The 25,345-nt window shown below is 45.7% G+C and overlaps 1 protein-coding gene and 1 non-coding gene across 2 annotated transcripts in view; one reads left to right on the top strand and one right to left on the bottom strand.

The window, feature by feature from the left end:
• The window catches only part of KAZN (kazrin, periplakin interacting protein), a 1,230,220-nt gene that overhangs the window by 212,012 nt on the left and 992,863 nt on the right, over positions 1–25,345 (top strand). The window lies entirely within an intron of this gene.
• On the bottom strand, positions 22,687–22,789 carry LOC115932216 (U6 spliceosomal RNA). The gene has a single exon (XR_004068535.1). It is a non-coding gene; the product is annotated as a U6 spliceosomal RNA (small nuclear RNA).

The following is a 25,345-nucleotide window of genomic DNA, read 5'->3' as shown; positions in this document are numbered from 1 at the left end:
TTGTCTAAGTTTTCCCCAATGGGTACATATTGTTTAACTGGAAAATTTGAAAATTAAGTAGAATTTTTAGTGAGTTTCCTTTAATATTTACATAAACCCAATTATAAGGGAAGCTTAATTGTCAGCGTGGAAGTAAGCACTGCTAAAGTACTTGAGGTCAGTCTTTTCTCTTAAACAGGATAAACATCTTCCTTGTGATGTTGTTTACATATTGTGTTTGCTTAGCAAAACCTTTTTTTCCAAATAGTGCAAACCTAAATGATAGCTTGGCCCCAGCTGAATTAGCCCAGACAGTAACATGCTTTGATAACTAATAATCATCTCAAGTCAAAGATCCCTCTTCCAGCAAACCTCAAACCTTTGAGAGAGAATGAACTTCAGGATATTTTTAAACAACTTCAAAGAAGATGAAGCTTAATTTCTACCAATCTCAGTGAGTGAGGTCTTGCTATTGTCAAGTGGGATATTATTTCTTGGAACTTAAAAAAAAATAAGTTCCTTGACTTATTTAAAAGCCCAGCTGAACTCAAAGCACAGTTTGAACTACACAAAATCCAGAGTCCCGGGGAAAACACACTCAGCACACTGGCATGGGTTTACGTGCCCACAGGGTCTCCAGTGCTGAGAGCAATCAGAGAAATCGCTAATCATGGTTAACTTCTCTGTCTGGAGCTCCTGATAGAGACAGCCTGGGAAAAAATGGGTAATCCTGGTTCCCGCTCGCTGAGCACGTGCCCTCATGCCCTTTGGTTTGTAAACTGCTGCTGGCTTCCTCCATCCAATGGCCATGGTGTCCACCCATGTGGCCCCTCCTGGCTGCATCTGATAGAAAGAGCCTGGGGAAAAATGGGTGATCCTAGTTCCTGCTCTCCAAGCAGCTGCCATCGTGTGTTTTGGTTTGTAAACTGCTGCTGGCTTCCTCTGTCCAATGGCCATGGTGTTCACTCATGCAGCCCCTCCTGGTGGCATTTCACAATCCCTTTTTGCAACTCCATTTCCATGTTTTGGGGGATTATCGTCTCCCATCCTGGTGCCTTCAGGGCCCTCTGTGGTGAGCTCTGTGCATCCCCGTGTATTAGCGCCTATGGCTGTGGTGCTAGGGGTGCCATAACCACACACCATGGACTAAACAACACACCATGGATTAAACAACAGAAGTTTACTTTCTCACAGTCCTGGAGGCCAGACATCTGAGATCAAGGTGTCAGCAGGGCTGGTTTCTCCTGAGGCCTCTGTCTTCCCTGTGTCATCCCGTGGGCTTTCCTCTGTACACATTTGAATACTAATCTCTTTTTTTTTTTTTTTTTAACGGAGTCTTGCTCTGTCACCCAGGCTGGAGTGCAGTGGCATGATCTCAGCTCACTGCAACTTCTGCCTCCTGGGTTCAAACGATTCTCATGCCTTCATGCCTCAGCCTCCCAAGCAGATGAGGTTATAGGTGTGCACCACCACACCCGACTAGTTGTTTTTGCATTTTTAGTAGAGCTGAGGGTCTCACCATGTTGGCTAGGCTGGTCTCGAACTCCTGGCCTCAAGTGATCTGCCCACCTTGATCTCTCAAAGTGCTGGGATTACAGGTGTGAGCCACTGTGCCTGGCCTGCTCTTCTTGTGAGGACACCAGTCTTGTTGTATTGGGGCCCACCCTAGTGACATCTTATACATCTATCTCTTCTTGAAATACCTATCTCCAAATACAGTCGCATGTTGAGGCACTGGGGGTTAGGACTTCGATATATAAATTGGAGTGAATGGGAGAAAGGAGACACAATTCAGCCCATACCAGCTGCAGTAACAAATTACAAGTTTAGCAGCTTAAATAACAGAAACTTATTATCTTACATTTCTGTAGGTCAGAAATCTGATACCAAGCCTCACTGGGCTGAATCAAAGTGTTGGCAGCTCCTTTCCATGGGCACTGGATAGAGTCCGTTTTCTTGCCTTTTCCAGCTTCTAGTGATGCCCATCCTTATCTTCAAAGCCAGCCTGGCCAGTGAGTCCTTCTCACGTTGCGCCTCTCCAGCCTTCTCTGCAGATACATCTTCCCCTGATTCTCCTGTCTCCCTCTTGCATTTTAAAGGACTCTTGTGATTTTATTGGGCTCACTTGGATAATCCAGGATAATCTCCCTATTTGAAGGTCAAATGATTAGCAACCTTAATTCCATCTGCAGCCTGAATTCCCCTTTGCCATGTAAGGTATCATATGCACAGGTTCCAGGGATTAGTACGGAGACATCGTTGGGGGCCATTATTCTGCCTACAACACTCCCCAAACCTAGAGATCAACACAGATAATTTTTCTCTGTGTTAAACTCTCCAAATGTAGGCAACATCTCTTTACTGTGCAGGCAGACAAATAGACAAAAATTGACATTATAATGTAGATTTTACGGGGATGCCTGTGGACGTGTTGGGGGTTACTGGAGACAGCGAAGACACTGCGACATTATTGGCACCATGCCAAAGGAAGGTGGGTTCTCCTTGTCTACACCCAGACAGGGTATAACCTACCAGAGCTGGGGACGAGGGAGGAAGGGTCTGGAATATAACACAGTTTGTAGCCTCATTACAGAGCTGGTGCCAGATGCGTCTCTCCTTCTTGTGCCAAGTGACCCTGCTCCTTCCCCCCAAGGAGCACCTGGTCTCCTGGCGCTGGAGGAGGTCTGTCCTCAACTCTTGACTCAACATCCCCCATGCAAGCAGTGCAAATAGCTTCTTAGCCAAGCAGTTATCCACTCTGCCTCTGAAAATCTTGCTAAGGAGCATTTGTCACACAAGTGGATGTGGTGATTTTTTTTTTTAAAGGTTTTCTGCCATCTTGTTTAGATAAGGTGTTGAGAGAGCACCCTCTTGCTCCTGTGGTAGAACAGAGCCAGGGAGCTGAAAAACAAAGAAGAGGGAGCATCACATCTTCCAAGGTAGAAAACCTCAGGATCGCAAATGACACACCCAGGAGTTTGGCTACTTTGTGGCCAACCTAGAACTTGAATCCTAGCTGTCCCAGCTGCAAATCTAGTGTTCATTCCATCACGAACTACTTCTGCAACAGGTTAAAATAAAGTTTAATATCAACCTCATGGCTATTCTGTTTAGCAGTTCCCATGAATTTGTACCCTTATCATTTTTCAGAGCAGGTGATTGATTTCTTTTTCTCTCTTGCAGGTAAGAGCCACTTGTTTTGTGTTTGCTGAATGGTTTTGTTTTATTCCTAATGCATTTCTACTATTTATCTACATCCGTTTTTCTTTTGCCTTCATTCCTGAAGCTATTTATTTTGCATTTTTCCCCAGAAATTGTATGCAATTTTTTTTTGTCAAATCCCCTTTGGTCCTTTGTGGTCTGAAGTGGAGAATCACTAAATACATGAATTAAATATCTCCCTTATCTGTGGAGGGTTGTCTTGTTGGAAATCTCGTAAGCGCTGGAACTCTGTGTCTCAAGGGATACACTGTGCTCTGTTTTTGTTTTTAGCATTGACTGTATGCCGGGTTCTATGCTAAGCAGAAGACACAGATTCTGCTATCGGGGAGGGTCAGCCCAGCAAGAGAGAAGGACGTAATTCAAATAGTCACATGAATAAGTGCATAGTTATAGACCAAGAGAAGCACTTCAAAAGAAGGATCAGGATCTGTTGAGTGTGTATAACAAAAAGAACCAACCCGATCTGGGAGATGAAGACTGAGAAGGAGCTGGGAAGGCTTCCACTTGGCCAAGAGTTGGAGTATGAGCCATGCTGGGCAGAGAGAGCCCATTCAATACAGAAAGAACAGCACATGCAAAGGCCCTAGGGTGGAAGGGGGTTTGTGGATCTGCTTTATTCCTTCTGGCTGCTCAGCTCCTGACCCAGACATTACTGAGCCTTGCCTTGTCCTGGGAACCATGTGCCTCTGGGTTCTGCCCACATCTTAGTTGGATCTCATCCCCTAACCTATTAGTTTTACAAGAATGGCTTCACCATTCTTGGAACCCCTGTCCAAAGTGACCAAATGAAACACACCCAAGGAGACAAGCATCTACTTGGTTTTCCCACTCTGGTCCATGATCATCAACAATTCTCTACAACTTCCAGTTAAGACAATTTCATGGAGTTCCATGACCTAGTGCCTCAAATGATCGCCATGAAGATCTAGCAAGTTAAGACCCTTGAGCTGCGTGGAAGAGTCTCAGATGCCACAGAGCCTTGCTAACGTTTGCTTTTGGTGAAAAGTCCTCTTTGGAAGGTCAGAGATAGCTACATTTCCCGAAGGGAGCTTGTGAGGAATTGACATCAGGGTTGGGTTTGAGGTGATGGGAAAGATACTTTTAACCTAATAAATGACCTCTTTTCTGCATTCTCTACCCGCTCCTTGCAGCAATCTGGTGGCTTAAAATTTTTGAAATTGTTTTAGCCACTGTGAGGCAACATAATATTTTGGAGAAATAAACAATAACAATAACAACAACAACAACAACAAAAAATGATTGGAAAACTAGGGGGAGAATATTCCACATTGATTTCTCCATCCTGCCATGAACAAACCCAGAAGAGGTAGCCTCAGGCAGAAAATACCTACACTCTCCACGTTTGGAAATCCAAGGTATATCGGTGTATCTGAGGGTTCTCCAAAGCCCCCAACAGAACCCAACACAGCTCTGACTAAAGCTTCTTTTTCCTTGCAGAGCAAACAAAGGGATGTTGTCTCCAGAATCCCCAGGTGGTCATAGAAAATGAATCTCACAGCTGTGGTGGGAGGCAGGATTCTGCCAAAACTTGCTATATATTTAGAACAAATATCTCCGGGAAAGCTAACCTATGTGGCTGCTTACCGTATTCCCTGTGAAACAACCCACATCCCTCTTCTCAAACCCCCTCCAGCCAGCCATGCCCCTTCCTGCCTTAGAGGGCTGTATCCTTTAGTGGCTCAAAGCCTGTCTCCCTGGGCTCTTCCCAAAGGGCTCAGCTCCCAAGTGGCCTCTTCCTCTTCTGCCTCCTCCCCATCCAAACTCCTGCTTTTCAGTAGGGTCAATCCTGAGAATGAAACACTGACTTGAAATTGATCTTCCCTGAGGTTGGATGAGTGATGATCCCTGTTATTCTTGGAGAGGTATTTTCTTTTGGTTAAGTAGTAGATTAGCCCAAACGCGTCTCTATTCAGTGGCATCCCAGAAGATGTGAATGATATATTTTGAGATAGTGAGTTTCCCCTGAAAGCCCTAAAATAGGAACCCTGGTAACCTCTGCTTTTATGTATGTGCTTGGCTGGTCCTATTAACACTAGCTGGATCAGTGCATGCAGATTAAATCATTTTTTACCAGGTTTCCATTGATACACTCAACCACCCTTTCCCTCCCTCCCTCCTTCCCCTTCCCTCCCTCCCCCTCCCTCCCTCCTTCTCTCCCTCCCTCCCTCCCTGTCTCCCTCCCCTCCCTCTCTCCCTCCTTTCCCTCTCTCCCTCCCTCCCTCCCTCCCTTCCTTCCTTCCTTCCTTTCTTCCTTCCTTCCTTCCTTCATCTCTCTCCCCTCTTCCCTCCCTCCTTCACATTCTCAATACCTATTCAGGGAAGTGTAGATTGCTGTGTTGTCTTGTCATCATTTGGGATTTTTCTCCCCACGTTCATTCAGAGCCCAGGTGAGAGGGCTGATGTTTCCTGGAGGTAAGAGCCTTTCTCCGGGCAGTGATCCACCCCTGTCATCTTAATTCAGCCCCTGGATCCAGTATGGCATGAGAGCAGTTAGGAGACAGCTCAAGCCAGCAATTTGTGTCACCATTTTTTAGTCTTTCCCATTAGCCCAAGATGGTTTTTTGTTTGTTTGTTTTTTTTTTTTTTTTTTGCCTGCTTTGTTTTCTTACATCAAGATCCATCTTTATTGCAGGAAGACCTAATTAAAGTAATTCCTCTCCCTGTCCTTTGCAACTCACATTTATGGGTAGGAAAGTAGCTGAGATGAACACATTTAAGGGACTAGGGGGGCCTTAAGGAAGAACACCATATGGCGTGTGGCTCCACATTCCAGTGTTGCAGTTCTCAGGTGGGTTTCCACACAAGGCCACCTCGGTTGAGCTCTTCAGTCTTCAGGAGTGTGAGATGTAGGGATGAGTCTACTTATGATGCTGCAGTGGAGATCCTATGAGATAGGGTGGGCGGAAGCTCCATTTTAACCAGATCATGGCACATAAACTCATGAGCTTTGTATGCTGGGTTGTGTGCCCCAGGGAAAGTGTGCTTATTGGTGACTTTACCAAGTGGGAAAGGAGAAGGTGATGACTGCTCAATTCTGTAGATGCAGCCTTGTCACCTGACTCCAAGAAACCTACCTGGCCCAACTTGTCACACTCCAGCTTTATGTACTTGAACCGGTAATTCCTCTGTGATTGTGCCTTAGTTTCCTCATCTACCAAGTGAGGGGATTGTGCAAGATTTCTAAGATCATCTCTCTGCTGAATTTCAGAATCTATCTATCCTTGACCAACTTCCAATTTACCCTCCACATTGCCCCTGTTACCCTGCATTCTAGCCGTACTGGACCACGAGATGCTCTAGAAGCTTGCCATGGCCTGCAGGTCACTGAGGATGCTTTTTTTGTACCCCAAACTCCTCCAGTCTCACCGCTCTTTCTACTGGTTACATCTTATTCACCCTCAGGTCTTTGCTTGAAAGTCATATTTTTCTAGGAAGCCTTCTCCCCACCTCCACCAAGCCAGGGGGAGGCTCGTCTCAAGCATGTTTTGTGGCTCTCTCACAGCCCTTACTATAGAAGAGTATAGCTCCCTGTTTAGGGAAGAGTGTGTCTCTGCTGAATCGTAAGCTCCTTGAAGGATGGGGCTGTGTCCTGCTCTAATTGTGTCTCCAGTTCCTAACACAATGCCTGGCACATAGCAGACAAGCAATCAATATTTTTTACCTGAATTGTGTTTAAGAGGCTGTGCTGCTGCTCAAAACATGGCATCGTGCCAGCACAGATCTCCCTCCCAGGAGGCAGGTGGTGGGCCAGACTTGCAGTGCCCTCTGACAAATTGACTCTGTTTCTAAATGATGGTCATTCCACTTTCCAAAATACCCAACTATCTCCCAGGGAGCAGAATTGGCCTCTATCTGTGCCTTGCCCTCTTACGTATCCCCAAAGTGACCCTTTATCTTTAGAACAAGCTGGGAACCGTGTGGACTTGCCCATTTGTTCCTTTTCTGAAGCATAACGTTAACACTCCCCCAAGCATGCACGTCCCATTTTAGATGCATTCTGGCAAGCCGATTTCCTGTTCCCATTCAGTCAATCATCTTCCATCCTTGGCAGGAAGGAGAACACACAGCTACGCCTGTGCCAACCCCAACGTATTTCTAGTTCCATCATGGCTGGGTCTGTGCTGCCTATGCCATTGGATTTTAAGATGCTTTTAAAAAATCGTGTGTATGGGTGTTTCACAGCCAGGACTCAGAATGCACAGGCTGAGCTAGGACTGCAATGTGGCCGAGCTCGCATCTGTGAATCAGTCATAGCCCATGACCTTTACTTAAGGACCAAAGTCCTGTGTCATAGTAGGAAAGACACCGCATGACAGAGAGGTACTGCCTGGGTACCGAAGATTGTGGTGTGATGACTTAAGAGTGAAATGGAGCCAAGGACAACATCTAGCCTAGAGTGAGGTCATGAGAGTCAGCCAGGTGTTCCTAGTCCATTCTTTATATGTTGCAATAGAGGACAAAGAGTATTTGCACAGGGGTGGGCCAGTAGCCCTTAGTATTGGCAATGATCCATTTATCCATTTCAAACTCTTATGATGCTATGAAAACTAACTCTCCTTCTGATGTTCCTTTGACCACAGGCAAGTATAGATCCACTTCTTGAGGACTTTGATGTGTATCTGAGGGCTGTGTGTGTGTGCGCATGTGTGTTGAAACCTCCTTTGTCTACTCTGAGTTCCTTAGCTTAGTTTGAAGTTTCAGTAGGTGCCTCTCTGGACTTATAACCTCACTCTTTTCTTGTCATTTATTCTCTGCTAAAATCTATAATGTCCTTTCTGCTATGTCAAGAGTGATTTTGGCCCTTACCCTTCTTTCTCCACGCTCTGATATTTTTCTTTCATTTCTTTTTGGAACATAAATTTGATTTCCCGTTTGCACGGCCCAGCGTGAACCTGAGGGTAATTACTCTAATTTGCAGCTGCATGGAGAAGGCAAAGACTGGAGCCACCATTCCATTCAGCTTAAACTCTCCTCCATCAGGCCCCTCTCCTCAAAATGCCATTCCTTATCAAAACGATTTCAGCGTCAAGTAGGAGCTGCACTAAAAATTTATTTAAGTTTCCCTTTACTTTTCTGATAGCTGTAAAAATCTGTTCTAAAAGGATGGAGGCATTTTTTTCCCCTACCATTTCTCTATAGCCTATGTTAATTTTGCTCTTTTCTTGCCACCGAATTTTGTTCTCTTCAGTCCTGTTCTCACCTGGATCCTGGTGTTTCACTCCACATATTGAATAAGCAAAGCAATAATATGTTATGATTAATAAGTGGCTTGACAGGCAGGAAAAAAGAAAATCTTATTCATTGCATCAGGGGTGCTGTGCAAATGCACTGTTTTTGAAAAATGCATTTAGTCAGCAGGGTGGTTTTTGTCCACATCCTTGGCCCTGTGCTCTCTGCTTCAGCTGGATGTTCCGTTTCCTTCACCTGCAAATTTCAGGCTTGCAGAACATGAGGGCATGGGTTCCAAGGATGCTTAAAGCCTTGCCAAACCTTAGGAACTCATTTTTGGAGGCCAAATCCCTCATTACATAAGATATATTAATACACATCCACATCCCACTTGCAATGCAATTTTGTATAACTCTGTAAGAATTTAGACTTGAGTTGCATTTGACCTGTTGATACAACTAAGTCCTCCTGTGCCACTGACCTTCTGTGCCTGTACGGGTGTGACTCATACAACTTACAACAGTGCTATGGTCTAGGCACTCTTATTATCCAGATCATTTTGTAGTTTTTTGACTTCTATTGCATATCTATCTATTTCTCTTAGGAGGTTTTATTTGCATGACTTGGAATGATACATTATTTTTCAGATCTCAAGAAACTTTTCTCCTTTGAAAAGCTCACAGGCTCTGGATCTGCTTTCTCTAAGGTGGTAGCCACAAACCATCTGTGGCTACAACACCCTTAAAATGTGGCTAGCCCAAGCTGTGCTTTGAGTGTAAAATGCACCGTAGGTTTCAGGCTTAGTACAGGGAAAAAAAAGACATGTAAAATATCTCATTAGTATCTTTTTATATTGACTACATGTTAAGATGATAATGACGATATTTTGGCTATGCTAAATAAAATATATTATTACAATTAATTTTAACTTTTGTTTGTGTGTGTTTTTTACTTTTTAATGAGATTACTAGAAACTTTTAAGTTGCATACACAATTTGCATTATATTTCTGCTGGACAGCATTGCTCTAGATAGCATGGGAAATGATGTGGGGGTTAAAATGGCCCTGGATGACTCCTGCCTTCAGTGGAAGTACATCAATGTCCTGAAGGAAGTGGAGGATTCATCAATATTCGTCCATACAGCAGACATCCATTGAGGGTCTATGCTATGCCAGACATTAGGCAAAATGCTAGAGATAGAGGGACAGCAGGATAAATAGAGTTTCCACCCAGGGCCTCTGCATCAGGGCGCCTAGCCACAGCACACACACGGGCTGCAGTCCAGGATATGCCGATCCACTAAGCTTGAAATTGCGTGGGGATCCCGGCTGCTGAGGAAGGGGTGGGCAGGAAGGAAAGAGCGCCTCCTAGAGACAGATCTATACTGTAGAAATAAACAGTAAGACTTTGGAGGATGCACATTGAAAAAGTGAAGGAACTACTGATCTCTATATGCCCTGTGCTTGGCACATAGAAAGCTGGTGATAATTGTGCACTGAGTGCTAACGTCAGGCCCAGCAGAGTCCAAAAGGACTGGGGCAGTGTTGCTGCACTTGAAGGAAATGGTTCCTTTTTCTCATTCATACGAAAGGGCTGTCTCTCTCTCAGCTGTGCTTTTTGAGGGTTGCATGTGCACCTTGTAAAAGAGCCTCTGATTCCTCACCAGCCCTGTCTGTACCCTTACAGAGCAGGGGCATTGAAAGTCCTGCACACCTGCGTTGTCTCTGGACTCCACACCTGATGCCCCAACCCTTTGCCTAGATTCTTTTTTTTTTTTTTTTTGAGATGGAGTCTCGCTCTGTCACCCAGGCTGGAGTACAGTGGCACGATCTTGGCTCACTGCAACCCCCGCTTCCTGGGTTCAAGCGATTCTCCTGCCTCAGCCTCCTGAGTAGCTGGGACTACAGCTGCGCACCACCACGCCCGGCTAATTTTTGTATTTTTAGTAGAGACGGGCTTTCACCATATTGGTCAGGCTGGTCTTGAACTCCTGACCTAGTGATCCACCCACCCGCCTCCCAAAATGCTGTGATTACAGACGTGAGCCACCACGCTCAGCCCCTTCGCCTAGATTCTAACTTCTGGCCTGGATTCCTGAGACTGCCACCCTCCAGGCTTAGAGGGTCTGCTGCAGCTTTGCCATATCTGACTGCTGACTTCTGACCCAAGGCTGGGTCTGACCTTACCGACTGGCTGTCCACATCAGGCAAGCCAGTGAGGTTTCTCCTTTGTCCTCTTCCTCTCTAAAAAAGTCCCACTTATTTGCTCTCTTCCTGACTCCCTCTGCTAGAAGGTGAGCTCCTGATCTGGTGTGTTCATTTGTGTATCTGCAGTGCTGAGGACGCTGCTAGCTCAGGCTGGATGCTGTGTGACCATATGATAGTGAGGACAAGCCCATCACCATTACTTGGGTGAGGAGCTGCCTGCATCCCTCCCACTCCTCTTTGGCCACTGTGGGTTGTCAACAGTCTTGATTCCAAGAAGTGATGTCCTGGCTTTTAGGAGAAAGAACTTTGTTGGGAGCGTGGCAGACACTCTCCCCTCACTCCCAGGGACCCTCACCCTTGTACGATCACTTCTCCATTCAGTGTCGGTGTAGGGGGAAACTGTGACTCTGATAAGATGTCACTCCCATGATTATGTTCCCTTACATGGAAAAAGGGAGATGGATGGAATGGGCCTGGTGTAATCACATGAGTCCTTTCAAAGCAGGGAGTTGTCTTGGCTGGTAGTAGAAGAAGTCAGAGACATTGGAGGCATGAGAGAGTGCAGTCTTGGCACTGATGACTAGGCTGGCTGTGCTTCTTGTTCCTGCCATGCCCTTTGCCTTGGTTTTGTCTCTTGACCTTTTCCAAGCTGCCACACTCTTTACTGCATCCCAGCCTCCAGCCCTGTGCCTGGCACATAGAAAGCTCTAGATAACTGTTCACCCCAGCAGAGTTCAAAGTGCCGTGCGGAAGAGAGGCAGTCTTGCCTGTCACTAACTGCATCCCTGGCTTTGATGGGCAAAGACTTTGCCCAGGTGTCTAAAGTGACACATCATTCCCCTGCTCGTTAGAGATGAGGAGTCTCTTCACTTTTTCAATGTGCACCCTCTAAAGTCTTCTTGTTTATTTCTACAGTGTAGATTTGTCTCTAGGAGGTGCTCCTTCCTTCCTGCCCACCCCTTCCTCAGCACTGGGGATCCCCATGCAATTTCAAGGCTGGGCAAGTCAGGTGACAGCAGTAAAGTCACTCATTTCTTGATTCTTTCTCCGGCATAAAAGCCATATGATCCCTGTCTTTTAGGGAGTTGGGGCTGGCAGAGAACAGAGATGTTCAGTGGCAAATACCCTGCCAACCTTGTGATGTGTGGTGAAAGGATGACTGGGCGGGAAGAGCCAGCGTCACACCACATTCTTAGCTGAGTTTTCCAAATTCTGTCTTTACACAGGTCGTGACAAGTAAAGCACTTTCCCCGAAAAATGCAGGCGTACAATTAGCCCAGGCCCTGAGGTCTGACAGAGAAGGAAGGTGACTGGAGACGTCATTTATTACGTCCTTCCCACGTGCTTGGTATTTTTCCAAAAACTTCCATGTTTGAGTTGATTATCCTGTTTTACAGAAAAGGAAACTGACACTTAAAGAGGTTGAGTCACTTTCCCCAAATTGCACAGCTAAGAAATGAAAGAGCTGGACAAGCACCCAAGTGTTCTGACTGCAGAGTATTAGCTCCTTCCTGACCACGGTGCTGGGGCGTCTGAGCTCTGTCCAAGCTCCGTGACCTTGGAAAACCATTGAGCCTTCCTGAACTCAGTTTCTTGTCCTGTTCTATGAGGATTTGCATGAAGACTCAATGACATTATTTATGCCAAGGGCTTTGCATGGTGGAAACTCTTGAGCAACAATAGAGCAAAGATGCCAGTGGGGCATCTACTGGCCAGTGACCTGTGTGTGGCCGTCTGAAATTAACGTCTGAAATTAAGGGGTGTTTGCCCAGAGTCTGCCCCCTTGTTCGGGTAGGAAGGGAAAAGCTCAGTGGTGGTTTTGGTGGAGGCCACAAACTGGCAGCTAACGTCCAGGGGAGGGCACTCTTCTCTCACAGCTCAATGAGTCCTCCAAGGCCTTGCAGTGCAGCTTTTAAGAGGTGCAGTCAGCCTTTTAGAAACGCTGAGCCCCAGGCCAGCCATGGCGGTGGCAGAGCTGCATGGGAAGCATCCCTGGACCGATTCAGTGCCTGGTTCTTCAGGGCCACAGCAGCAGACGGCCCCATTATTTTCAGGCTACACAGACAAGTGCATGTGGGTGACCGAATATGTCATGTTTCAGCTGCTGTGTGGGGGGCCGGCATTGGGGTGATCAGTGCACTTTTGAGGCAGGACTTTGATGCTCCCCATGGCTCTCTTTTAACCCTGGGGATCCCTGGGGAGGCAGGATGTGGCTCTGGCGATTTGCAGAATTAGGAAGGAAGTGGTTTAGGTGTTTGAAGCCACACTCTACTCTCCAGCCTGGAACTCTCTCAAGCCCCCTATTCCAGGCATCCAGATTGTGTCCTCTCTTTGCCCACCCCACTGTCGATGCCCCCCATATCCTCCATATCCAGGCCGACTGCCCCACATATCACTCTGTGTTTGAAAAGCCCTTCCTTCTTCCTCCCTTCCTTCTGCATTCCCCCATTCACCGTTAACAATGATAATGGTTTGATAGATTTATCTTTTCACATATCAGGTTGGAAAACTGATTAGATGGAAACTTTCAATACCTTGATCTCTAAAAGTGATGACACAGTGTCATTCTAGACACAGTGTCAGTATATTTTCTAATCTAATATTCATTGCAAGCTTGCTGCGTACTAGAAATCCTGAGCCCTCTAACTCCATCCCCACAATGATTCCATAAGGCAGGTGCTGTTACCATTCCCATTTATAAATGACACAACTACAACCATGGAGAGTACATTTTCCCAGAGAGGGTAAATTGGTTCACTTGCTTAGTGTTTGGAGGTGCTAAGTCTCTGACCCAGGTCTATTGTGTACAAACCCCACCTTCTTAGCCACTGCTCTTGTGCTGGCTCTGTTGATGTCTGCCTTAGTCAGCCCAGGCTGCCATAACAAAGTCCCACAGACTGGGTGGGTTAAAGAGCAGACATTGATCTTCCACAGTGCTGGAGGCTGGAAGTCCAAGAGCAAGGTACCTGCAGATTCACTTCCTGGTGAGGGCTCTCTTCCTGACTTGCAGACAGCCACTTTCTCACTGTGTCCTCACATGGCAGAGAGATACAACAATGTCTCTCACTTCTTATACAGCCACAAATCATATCATGAAGAACTTACCCTTATGACCTCATCTAACCCTAATTACCTCCTGATATGGTTTAGCTGTGCCTCCACCCAAATCTCATCTTGAATTCCCACATGTTGTGGGAGGGACCCAGTGGGAGGTAATTGAATCATGGGGGCAGGTCTTTCCTGTGCTGTTCTCATGATAGTGAATAAGTCTTATGAGTTCTAATGGTTCCAAAAAGGGAACTTTCCCTGTACAAGCTTCTTCTCTTTGCTGCTATGTGAGATGTGCCTTTTATCTTCCACCATGATTGTGAGGCCTCCTCAGCCGTGTGGAACTGTAAGTCCATTAAAACCTCTTTTACTTCCCAGTCTTAAGCATGTCTTTATCAGCAGCATGAAAATGAATTAATATAGTAAATTGGTACCAATGGAGTGGGATGCCACTGAAAAAAATACCCGAAAATGCGGAAGCAACTTTGGAATTGAGTAACAGGCAGGGATTGGAACAATTTGGAGGGCTCAGAAGAAGACAGGAAAATGTGGAAAATTTGGAACTTCCTAGAGACTTGTTGAATGGCTTTGCCCAAAATGCTGATAGCGATACGGACAATAAAGTCCAGGCTGAGGTGGTCTCAGATGGAAATAAGGACCTTGTTGGGAACTGGAGCAAAGGTGACTCTTGTTACATTTTACCAAAGAGTCTGGCAGCATTTTGCCCTTGCCCTAGCGATTTGTGGAACTTTGAACTTGAGAGAAATGATTTAGGGTATCCAGAAGAATAAATTTCTAAGTAGCAAAGTATTCAAGATGTGACTTGAGTGCTGTTAAAGGCATTCAGTTTTATAAAGGAAGCGGAGCATAAAAGTTCAAAAAATTTGCATCCTGACAATGCAATAGAAAAGGAAATCCCATTTCCTGAGGAGAAATCCAAGCTGACTGAAGAAATTTGCATAAGTGACAAGGAACCAATTGTTAATCCCTGAGACAATGGGGAAATTGTCTCCAGGGCATGTCAGAGGTCTTCAAGGCAGTCTCTCCCATCACAGGCCCAGAGGCCTAGGAGAAAAAATGGTTTTGTGGAACAGGCCCAGGGTCCCCATGCTGTGTGCAGCCTAGGGATCTGGCATTCTCCATTCCAGCTGCTCCAGCCGTGGCTGACGGGGCCAACGTAGAGCTTGGGTCTTGGCTTCAGAGGGTGCAAGCCTCAAGCCATGGCAGCTTCCATGTGATGTTGAGCCTGCCAGTGCACAGAAGTCAAGAGTTGAGGTTTGGTAACCTCTGCCTAGATTTCAGAGGGTGTATGAAAACACCTGGATGTCCAGGCAGAAGTTTGCTGCAGGGGCAGGGTTTTCATGGAGAGCCTCTGCTAGGGCAGTGCAGAAGGGAAATGTGGGGTCAGAGCCCCCCACATGGAGTCCCTACTGGGATGCTACCTAGTGGAGTTGTGAGAAGAGGGCCACTGTCCTCCAGACCCCAGAATGGTAGATCCACTGACAGCTCCCACCGTGTGCCTGGAAAAGCTGCAGACACTCAATGCCAGCCTGTGAAAGCAGCCAGGAGGGAGGCTGTACCCTGCAAAGCAAACAGGGGTGGAGCTGCCCAAGACCATAAGTACCTACCTCTTTCACCAGTGTAACCTGGATATGAGACATGGAGTCAAAGGAGATCATTCTGGAATTATCAGATTTGACTGCCCTGCTGGATTTTGGACTTGCATGGAGCCTGTAGCCCCTTTGTTCTGGCCATTTTCTCCCATTTGTAATGGCTGTATTTACCCAATGCTTGGATTGTCTCTAGGAAGTAACTAACTTGCTTTTGATTTTACAGACTCATAGGTGCAAGGGACTTGCCTTGTCTTGGATGAGACTTCGGACTGTGGATTTTTAGTTAATGCTTGAAGTGAGTTAAGACATTGGGGAACTGTTGGGAAGACATGATTGGTTTTGATATGTGAGGACATGAGATTTGGGAGGGGCCGAGGTGGAATGATATGGTTTGGCTGTGTCCCCATCCAAATCTCATCTTGAATTCTCATGTATTGTGGGAAGGATCTGGTGGGAGGTAATTGAATCATGGGGGCAGGTCTTTCCCTTGCTCTTCTTGTGATAGTGAATAAGTCTCATGGGAACTGATGATTTTAAAAAGGGGAATTTCCCTGTGCAAGCTTCTTCTGTTGACTGCTGCTATGTGAGACATGCCTTTCACCTTCCGCCATGATTGTGAGGCCTACCCAGCTACACTGAAGTGTAAGTTCATTAAAACCTCTTTTTCTTCCTGGTCTCAAGTATGTCTTTATCAGCAGCATGAAAATGGACTAATACACCTCCCAAAGGCCCCACCTCCAAATACCGTCACACTGGGGGTTGGGTCAGCAGGTCTGAAATCAGGGGGTGGGGAGGTAAAAAGACAGATTGGCCCCTTCTAAAGACAGGCATAACCCAGATCTGAATCCCAGATCTGCCAGTTAGAGATGAGGTGAGCCTGGCCACATCACTTAGCCTCTCTGATCTTCTATATCCTCCTCTAGTAAGTAAGACTGGTGATGATGATGATGGGTGCCTCACACTGTAAGGGGTTCTTGTTGCAGGTAAATCACTGACCACTGCCTGGCTCATGGTGAGGACTGAAATGTTAGCTCATGAACTACCCAAATGAGAAGGCCCAGTCTGGTTTCATTGGTCAGGTGGATGGTGTTAATGATTCATCATAGATGAGCACTCTTTGCTATTTACAGAAAGGTTTCCCACATGTGAGCTCAGCTGCAGTTGCACTGCTCACTCTTCTGCTGCCTCTGGAACCTAATCCCATGGTCCAGGGGCTTGAGACTGGGGCATTGCATGGGGCAGCTGTATGGTGGGGTCACCATGGGAAAACCCAGCTTTGGAGGACGGCTCACAGGTGACCACATTCTCCTTTGCAGTTTCTCAAAGAATGGTGAAAAGGCAAGATTTAGATTCAAATTCAACTTGTATTCCTACCTACCAGGTTCTGGATTCTGTGCAAAATATTTTATTTACACATAAAATGTTATTTAATCCTTTTAGAGAGAACAAATCTATCAGTGGGGGCAAGGCTCCAGAGGGTTTTTAAAACAAAATAGATCAAACCCTACCATCAAGCAGGAACATGTTATTCATTCTTCCCCCATCCCCTTTTCATCATCAGGGATTTGACAGTTATTCTCAAGATAAGGTGGTTTGAAGGCCTGGATGCCAGCCTGCATCCAACTCTTTTACTTCTTTCTTTGTCTTGCTCAGTGAGTCTCAAATTTTGGAGTGTATAAAATTTACTGTACATTCCTGAAAAAACAAAACCCAAGGCCAGGGCACTGTATAGGCAATGGAAACCATGTAATGGGGTAATTTTTGCCTTACATGCTGACCACAGATACAAACCCTTTCTTCGAAACAGAACATCATGAGGATGTTCACCGAGGAGATCTCACAATTCATCTGGTTGAATCATGAGGATGTTCACCGAGGAGATCTCAGAATTCATCTGGTTGAATCTTCCCATTTTACAGATGGGAAGACTGGGTGCCAGAAGGACCAATTGGATCATGGTGGATTGCAACACTAATTAGGGATAGAGCCGGGAATGTCTTACTGGAATTGGGTTGTCTGCTGACCAAACATCTGAGCTGTAATTTGACTCAAAACTGCCAAGGGTTTTAAAAGAATGCGACAGATTGGTTTCCTGGCTTCTCTCACCAGGTTGTCAGGAAAACAGTTGTTCCAGATTTGCCAGGATATCCAGAGAGGCAGCCCTGGCTGGGTAACCTTAGAAAGCCTGTCATTGTCAAAAACAAAAACAAAAACAAAAACAAAAACAACCCTTTGCTAAAGCCAGGATTCTGAATCTTTTTCAGAGACAAACGCTAGGTAAGAAGAGTCACCAATGAAAAACATTCAGCTCTAACCCCTTTTTTAAAAAATCTTCTTTCCTGCATGTTATCTGTGGGTTTTCACGATGAGAAGACCAGGCAGCCCGTGGGTCTGTACGGGAGCAGGCAGATTTTTCCTTACTGGAGAGGCGGAGAGACTTTCCTTCCCGTCTCTAGACTTTTATCAGGACTCATAAGCTCAGCCCAGAAGCTCTGGGCAGATAAGAGACTTAAGTCAATTGTGTTAGGGCAATTATTTTTCCTGCTTAGACAGTTCACTGTTGGATGCTAAGGGGCAGCAAGGGTTTGCAGCTGCTCAGGTGTGTCTGTGCCATCTTTTTGTCTTCGGGGTTACCACAATTGGAGCAAATGTTAGAACTCCTCTAGTGTCTCCAGCCCATTTGCCCTCAGGGATGAATCTTTTCCCATCTTCCACTTGGCTCATCTTAGACCACCATAAACTCAGCCATCTTTTTAATAGCTAGTAACAGACAAGGGCTAGAAGAATTTACTGATTAGATGGATTAACTCTTTAGCTAGGGAGAGTCCAACCCAGTGTGGGACATGCTGAAAAGTCTGTCTATAAGTGTCTCAATAGCTGACACTCAAGGAAAACATTCCTCTTGGGAAGATATAAAGGACTCTCAGGCCAAATAACACTGTGCACATCTGTCTCGTGTCACAAGGCTTAGTACTGTACTAAGTTGGTTACTGGTCCCTTGCTAATAATAGCAGGGACAATAATAATTGTTAACATTTAGCAGGTCTTTGCCATGTGCCAGGCACTGTTCTAAGGGCTTTATGTGTACGATCCAATTTAATCTTCACAGCAGCCCTATTTGGTGTGAAAAAGTAGGATGCCCATTTCAGATATGAGGAAACTGAGGCACAGATGGGTTAAGTACCTTGTTCACACTCTGCTAGACTAGGAAGTACAGGAGACAGATCATAAAGACATGTGGTTTTCCTGTGTATATTGTATTAATCCGTTCTTGCATTGCTATAAAGAATACCTGACACTGGGTAATTTACATAGAAAAGAGGTTTAATTGGCTCATGATTCTGCAGGCTGTACAGGAAGCATGATGCTGGCATCTGCTTGGCTTCTGGGGAGGCCTCAGGAAACTTATAATCATAGAAGAAGGCAAAGAGGAACGGCATCTCACATGGGCAGAGAAGGAGCAAGAGAGAGAGGGGGGAGGTGCCGTGCACTCTTTTAAACAACCAGGTCTCATGAGAACTCATTCACTATCATGAGAACAGCACCAAGGGGATGATGCTAAACCATTCACGAGAAACCACCCCCACGATCAAATCACCTCCCACCAGGCCCCACCTCCAACACTGGGGACTACAATTGAACATGAGATTTGGGTGGGGACACAGATCCAACCCATATCACATACGTAGTTTTATTACAAGGGTTTGGGTTTCATCTTACCTCAAGGTTAAGTTTAACATCAGTAGATGGTAGATGCCCGTCTTCCTTCACTGGGCCCAGAGGTACCTGGTCCAAATATAACTGACTTTGAATTCTTATGGAAGGATGCTTCAGTGGATTGTGAAACCTAAAGGAGGTAGGGAGGGAAGATTCTTTGGAAGGGACTGGCAGTGTTCTCAGGACAGTGGACATGTGCTATCTCTGGCTTCTGGTACCCAAGCATCCTTCTGCTGCTAACTGTGTCTGACCTTGCTTTCTCCTACCCCATTTCTGTGTGTCCTGGGAGGGACTTCACCTCTGACTTAGGGAGAATTTGATGTAGGTTTTAGCTAATCAGAGCATCATATTTTTTTACTATAGTGATTGAGTCAAGGATGGGCATAGGAGCCAAAGAGAACAGAGCAAGAGACCCAGATGGGCAGTCTGGCAAAGGAGCTCTGTGCTCTTCTACTAGTCCACAGCCTATGATGATATCTAGTCTGGAGCTGTGGCAGCCATCTTGGCACTATGAGGCAAGAGCTGACTGAGGATATTGCCCAACCCAGGGGAAGCAGAGGCGAGAGAAGGAGAGGGAGAACCCCATGAGTCAAGCTGTGCGTACCATGGATATTTGAGTTTGCTCACCCATGTTGCTTCATCAAGGAATTTTAATTGATATAGCTTGTCATATATGAGTATAGTATTAGCAGGTATTCAGAAAATGGTTATCCAGGGAAAGGTGTGATATGCAAACCTTCCCTTAGAAACCTCTTCTGTTGGTCAGCTAACTCATCACTACGGTGAATGAAGCCTGATATTCTGTTTTACCATATACCAACCTGAAGTGCAAGGAGCAATAATTCCACAAGAATTACTTCAATAGGGCAGCGGGGGGGTCTGTGTGTGTTCACTTTACAGAAGGAAAATCAGGCACAGAGAAATTATGTGAAGTATCCACAATTATACAGTTAGGAATTGGAAGAACCCAGATTCAAATGTAAGCAATCTGGATCATGAATCCAAGCTTTTAATCACTATGCCTAACAAACACTTTTTAAAAATCAAGAATATTCATTGAGGACCTACTATGGGTCCATTATGGAATACATCCATGAATAAGATGCCCAAAGATCCCTCCCTCATGATGTGAGCACTTAAATGCTTATGTATGTGTGTGAAAAGATAGAAAATAAAGAACAAAAATAGCCAGTAATGTTAGAAGGTGTAAGTTCTGTGAAAAAGAACTAACACACAAGCTAAAGGAGATCACGGTAGAGGGTTCCAGTTTTCAATAGGGAGGTGAGAATAAGCCTCTTTGAGAAGATGACTTGGAAGAAGTGAGGGAGTTACTTACAGGAATATCTGAGCAAAGAACATTCCAGATGCAGGAAATAGCCAGTGCAAGGCCCAGAGGCAGAAGGTGCCTGGTGTGCTCAAGGAGCAGCAGGGAAGCCAGCGAGGTTGGAACAGTGTGTGTAGAACACAGTAGATGAGGCTAGAGAAGTAATTCCTGATCTCAGAAAAGGCTGGCCTCTGCAGGATTCTGAGCAAAGGAGAGATACAATCTGGCCGTGGCTGTGAAAGAGCCAGCTGTCAATGGGTGTAGACGGGAAGTGCTGCAACAGGGAGACCCAGGTGAGAGATGATGAAAGCTGGGTGCCAGCAGTGGAGGGGGTAAGAGGTGGTCAGATTCTGAATATGTTTTAAAGAAGAAATAAAAGAATTTGTAATGATTTTAGATGTGCAGCAGAAAGTGAGGCATCAGAGATAACTGTAAAGTGTTTGAGCAAAACTTGAGTAATTCAATAAAACCCAATTCTTCTTTGAACTTCACTCCTGTGGCCAAGGAATCAATAACCTCTTCTGCCTGGAGCCACTTTTGGATCTCTTTTATCCAGAAGTGCCTTCTTGAATGAGCACACTGCTTTTTGACAGACAGTTCCTATGTGAATCATCCCATTTCATTCCCATCACAATCCTCTGAGATTCTACTCCCATGTGATCACTAGGGAAACTGAGATTCAATGAGATAGTTGTTCACCTGACCCAGCTCACATAGTTGATGAGCTGATGTTCTCTGTTCTGTTACAGTAGAACAATATTCTGTTATTATTAAGCCACAGTAGAAGCAATTGCCTCCTGGTTATAAAGTAGCTAATTGCACCTACCAGATCATTTTCATCATCCATGTAGTCTATTGCTTTTAGGCTGTGAGCATTGAAACAGATTGTTCTTCTGAAGGCTTATGTGTAAATACATTCTTTCCATTTGCTGTAGATTTCTACAACATCATGCCTTAAGATCTAACATTTTTGTCCTTGTTTTTGGACAGAAATGTACCTGTATTATGTTCTACTAGATTAAAACACCTACCTTGGTTTTTGCTATTGTTTGTTTTTTGTCTATGGCTACTGCTCTGTGACATACTTGTTTTTCCTACTTTGTAGGGAGTAACTTGATAAGCAAGGCGACATTTGATAGCAAAGCGGAGGAATGGGTAGTTGGCAGAGATAATTTTAAAATCCAGAAAAGATGTAAAAATTACATGGGAATGTAAATAATAGATCAAACCAGCTGTTGTCTGGAATTTCCACCAATATCTTGATGTCACTCCTTGGGCAGCCAGAGTCTCTTCCTGCTGGGACAATTCCATGGTTGTGTTTCCATTGCCATTTTCCTGCAGAGGCTGAAGCTCCACTTTTCTGCATTCTACCTGCTTTTTGAGTACATAAAATGAAACACACAGAGGCATGACTTTTTTTTTAAGCTACATTCATGCTGTGTTGAGGTCACAGATTTTAACCAAGTCAAGCAAGGTGGATGTTGAGGCTTCAGGGAGATGGTTGTCTCCAACAGCTGTCAGCCTTGTTGACGTGTATGTACCTTCTGCTGCATCTTCTGCAGGACCATTCCCTCCTAGCATCTCTGTGACTCCAGTTTTCCTCATTGGAAATGGGTGCTTTGTTGCAGAGAAGAGAATCACCCGGAGCAGGTGTGTAGTCAAATGAATTTTTAAGCGAGAATTCCAAATACAGAGAAGAGGAGAGGCAACAGGAGAGGCAAGGATGGAAAGGTGAAGGAAGTTTCTGCTTCTCCTTATGAAATAAATAGGCAATTCCAATAGAGTCAACCATTTCATGCCTGGATGGCCGCAATCACCCGCAAATGGGACTGCAGCCTCCCTTCAAGTTCTCCTTCTTCCTGGCTATTCTATTTCTCTGAGATCAATCTTCCCAAATGACTTCTGAGGTGCCCTCCTTTACTGAAAGCCCCCGGTGGGCCTATATTATCTATGGGTCAAACACACACCCCTGGTCTCAGTGGTCAAGGACAGAAAGTGATGGAATCCAACCTAAACCCATCCATGCCGCCACCCTCTTTTGGGGCCTTTTCTTCACCAGCTCCCAAGTGGCCCAGGCTTCTCCCTTCATCTCTCAGTGATGACAAATGTGTGGCTGGCCCCTCGGAGGCTCCTTCCCAATAGGAGCCCTCCCCATTCATTCCGACCCAGGTAAGGGTCTACCTTTCTATGACGACTTTTCCCCCCATTTCCAAGATGCATTTCACACGTAACTCTGTTCCTTTCTTATATCACAAATCACCTTACGTGAATATTTTTGTGGTGCAAAATCACAATTTCAACATTTGGTGCCACCTGTTTTGCTTTGCCTCACACTGTTTCCTTGGAGCAAGTTCACTAAGGCGAAATGACTTTCCGAAGACTGAACAAAACATGGGACGCTTCACGAATTGGTGTGACATTCTTACACAGGGGCTGTGCTAGTCTTCTCTGTACCATTCTCATTTTAATATGTACTGCCGAAGCTAGCCCCTGTGATGACGGCTTCACCACGCCACCCCCGTCCCTGCCTAGCCGCTGGCTCTCTCTAGCCTCATGCAGCCTGGCACCTAATCAGACACTGTTTTATCTGGGTTCAGTCTCATCTTAACCATAATCCAGGCTTGTTAAAGTCAGGGATCTTGCATTCAGCTTCATTGTTAATATCACATCAGTTACCACCATCCTCGGCACAGAATAGACAATGGTGAAACCCACATTTTGATTTAAACTCACACAGAAAAAGAAGGAAAGATCTTTTCTTATTTATTGCTTAAGCTCTCTGGAAAAGGACATCTTGGTATATTCGCCAATGGCCTCTCTCAGTTCCTGAAGTCCCATCAGTCCCCTCGAGTGCTGGCAATGTTTGGTGTGGACGGTGCCTCTGAGGCCCGCCCTCTTGCGGGATACTCACCTGTTCATTCATTCATTCTTCCATTCAGAAAGTGTGCACAGAGCACCTGCTCTGCTCTTGCCATGGAAATGTGGTTCGGAAAGAGACAAAACCCAGCTTTCACAGGAGCTTGTGGTCAGTCTCCTGTCGGGGGCAGCACTGGGGAGGGGAGAGAGGGAGACACAGCAAACAAGTAAGTGAATCAATAAGGGCTTCCCATTGAGACGCGGCTCTGAGGGAAATGAAACACAGATTGCAGTAGCGAGTGGATAGGGTAATGGGTGGTGAGGCCTCAGTAGCAAGATCGGATCATCCACGGGCATGTCTCCCAGGAAGAGGGAACAGCAGGTGCCAAAACTGGAAGGCAGGTCTTCTCCATCTCAGTGCTATTGACATTTGGGGCTGGATAATCCTCTCTTGTAGAAGGGCATCCTGTGCTCTGTGGGATGTTTGGCAGCTTCTCTGGCCTCTACCCACTGGATGTCAGAAGCACCATCCTCCCCCTGCCCCTGTCCTGATCGTGACTATCAAAAATGTCTTTTCTGACCTAGCAAAAATGTGTGGCAATGGAGCTTGGGGGTCAATGGTGGCCCCCAGAAAGATATGTCCATGTCCTAGCCAAACGTTCCCTGGGAACTGTGATGGTGACCTTGATTGGAAAAAGGATCTTTGCAGAGGTCATTAAAAAGGGTCTCAAGGTGAAATCACCCTGGATCGTCCAGGTGGGCTTAAATCCAGTGACAGTGGAGACAGAGAGGGGAAGACAGAGATACAGAAGAGAAGGCAATGTGAAGACAGAGGCAGAGAGCTGGGGACTCTGCCACAGGGAAAGCCAAAGCCACCAGAAGCTGGGAGGGTCAAGGGACTATGGTTCCCTGGAGCCTTTTTGGGGAGTGGGGCCCTGCTGACACCTTAGTTTTCAACTCCAGCCTTCAGAACTGGAAGATAGCAAACTTCTGTTAAGTCACCCAGTTTGGAGTGACTTCTTACAGCAGCCACAGGAAATGAATGCAGGGGAAAAAAGCATCCATGGAAGAAACATTACCCTCAGGCAACAAAGATCAGGGCAGGTTCCAGGAACCATTACCCTCGGGCAACAAGGTTCAGGGCAGATTTGCAGAACCGTTAGATTCAGGCGACAAAGATCAGGGCAGGATTGAGGAACCATGGGAAGGCAGGTATAACTGCAGCCTCGGTCAGTAAGGCCAGTGGAGTGTGGTGCGGGGTGGGGGTTGCGGGCAGCTCTTAGCTGGCCTCAGAGGCCCTAGTAAGGAATTTAGGGTTTGTTGTAAGTGGAAGGTGTATTAAGCACTGAGGGTTTCAGACTAGCCAGTGACATGATCTGGTTTATATATGTAGCAGCTTTTTCTCACTACTTATGTGGACTGTGTGTGTGGTGGAGCAAAGTGAAGCTAGGATTCCTTAGGACACAGTTGCAACTGAAACAGGTAGGACTTTCAGTCACGTGAGGCACGAACACCTTTCTCTCATTGTGGGCTTCCCTAGGGGAAGCAGCCAAAGATAGAAGGTTCCTCCTCTAGAATTCCAACAGGAAAAGGCCTCGCATCTCTATTCCATGTATCATAAAGGCAGAAGCTCTCCCCTCCACCCCCTGCCAACATGCTTAATTTATTTATTACATTTTAAGATGAAGAAACGGAAGTGTAAAAGGAGAAAGTGATACCTCAGGCCCACAGACACAGAAGTATTCACTGGCAGACTGGGAATCTAAACCCAAGCTTCAGATGTTCTTTCCTGATATGTTTCCTTTACTTGTACAGAGTGGTGCATTTTAGCAAAGGTCTCATTTGAATTTTACAATGACCTAATGACAGACATGGCATAAATATCACTTTTATTTTACAAATGCAAAAGTATGATAATAATAAAAAAATAAGGACAATCAGAGAGGTGAAGTGATTTCCCCAATGTCACACAGCTTTGAAGGGGTGGGGTTGTCAATCAACCTTGGGTCTTCTGACTCCTGATCTGATGTTCCTCCTTGGACTGCTCATGCTGGGTCTTGGAGAATGATGATGTAACTACCTAAATCTTAAAAGTCTCCCACCATTGGCCAGGTGCAGTGGGTCACGCCTGTAATCCCAGCACTTTGGGAGGCCAAGGTGGGCGGATCATTTGAGATCAGGAGTTCAA

This window comes from Gorilla gorilla, chromosome 1, assembly GCF_029281585.2.
Source record: "Gorilla gorilla gorilla isolate KB3781 chromosome 1, NHGRI_mGorGor1-v2.1_pri, whole genome shotgun sequence".
In the NCBI taxonomy this organism is placed as follows: Eukaryota; Metazoa; Chordata; class Mammalia; order Primates; family Hominidae; genus Gorilla; species Gorilla gorilla.
The sequence above is the reverse complement of the archived record's forward strand: the minus strand, read 5'-3'. Positions and strand labels throughout refer to the sequence as shown.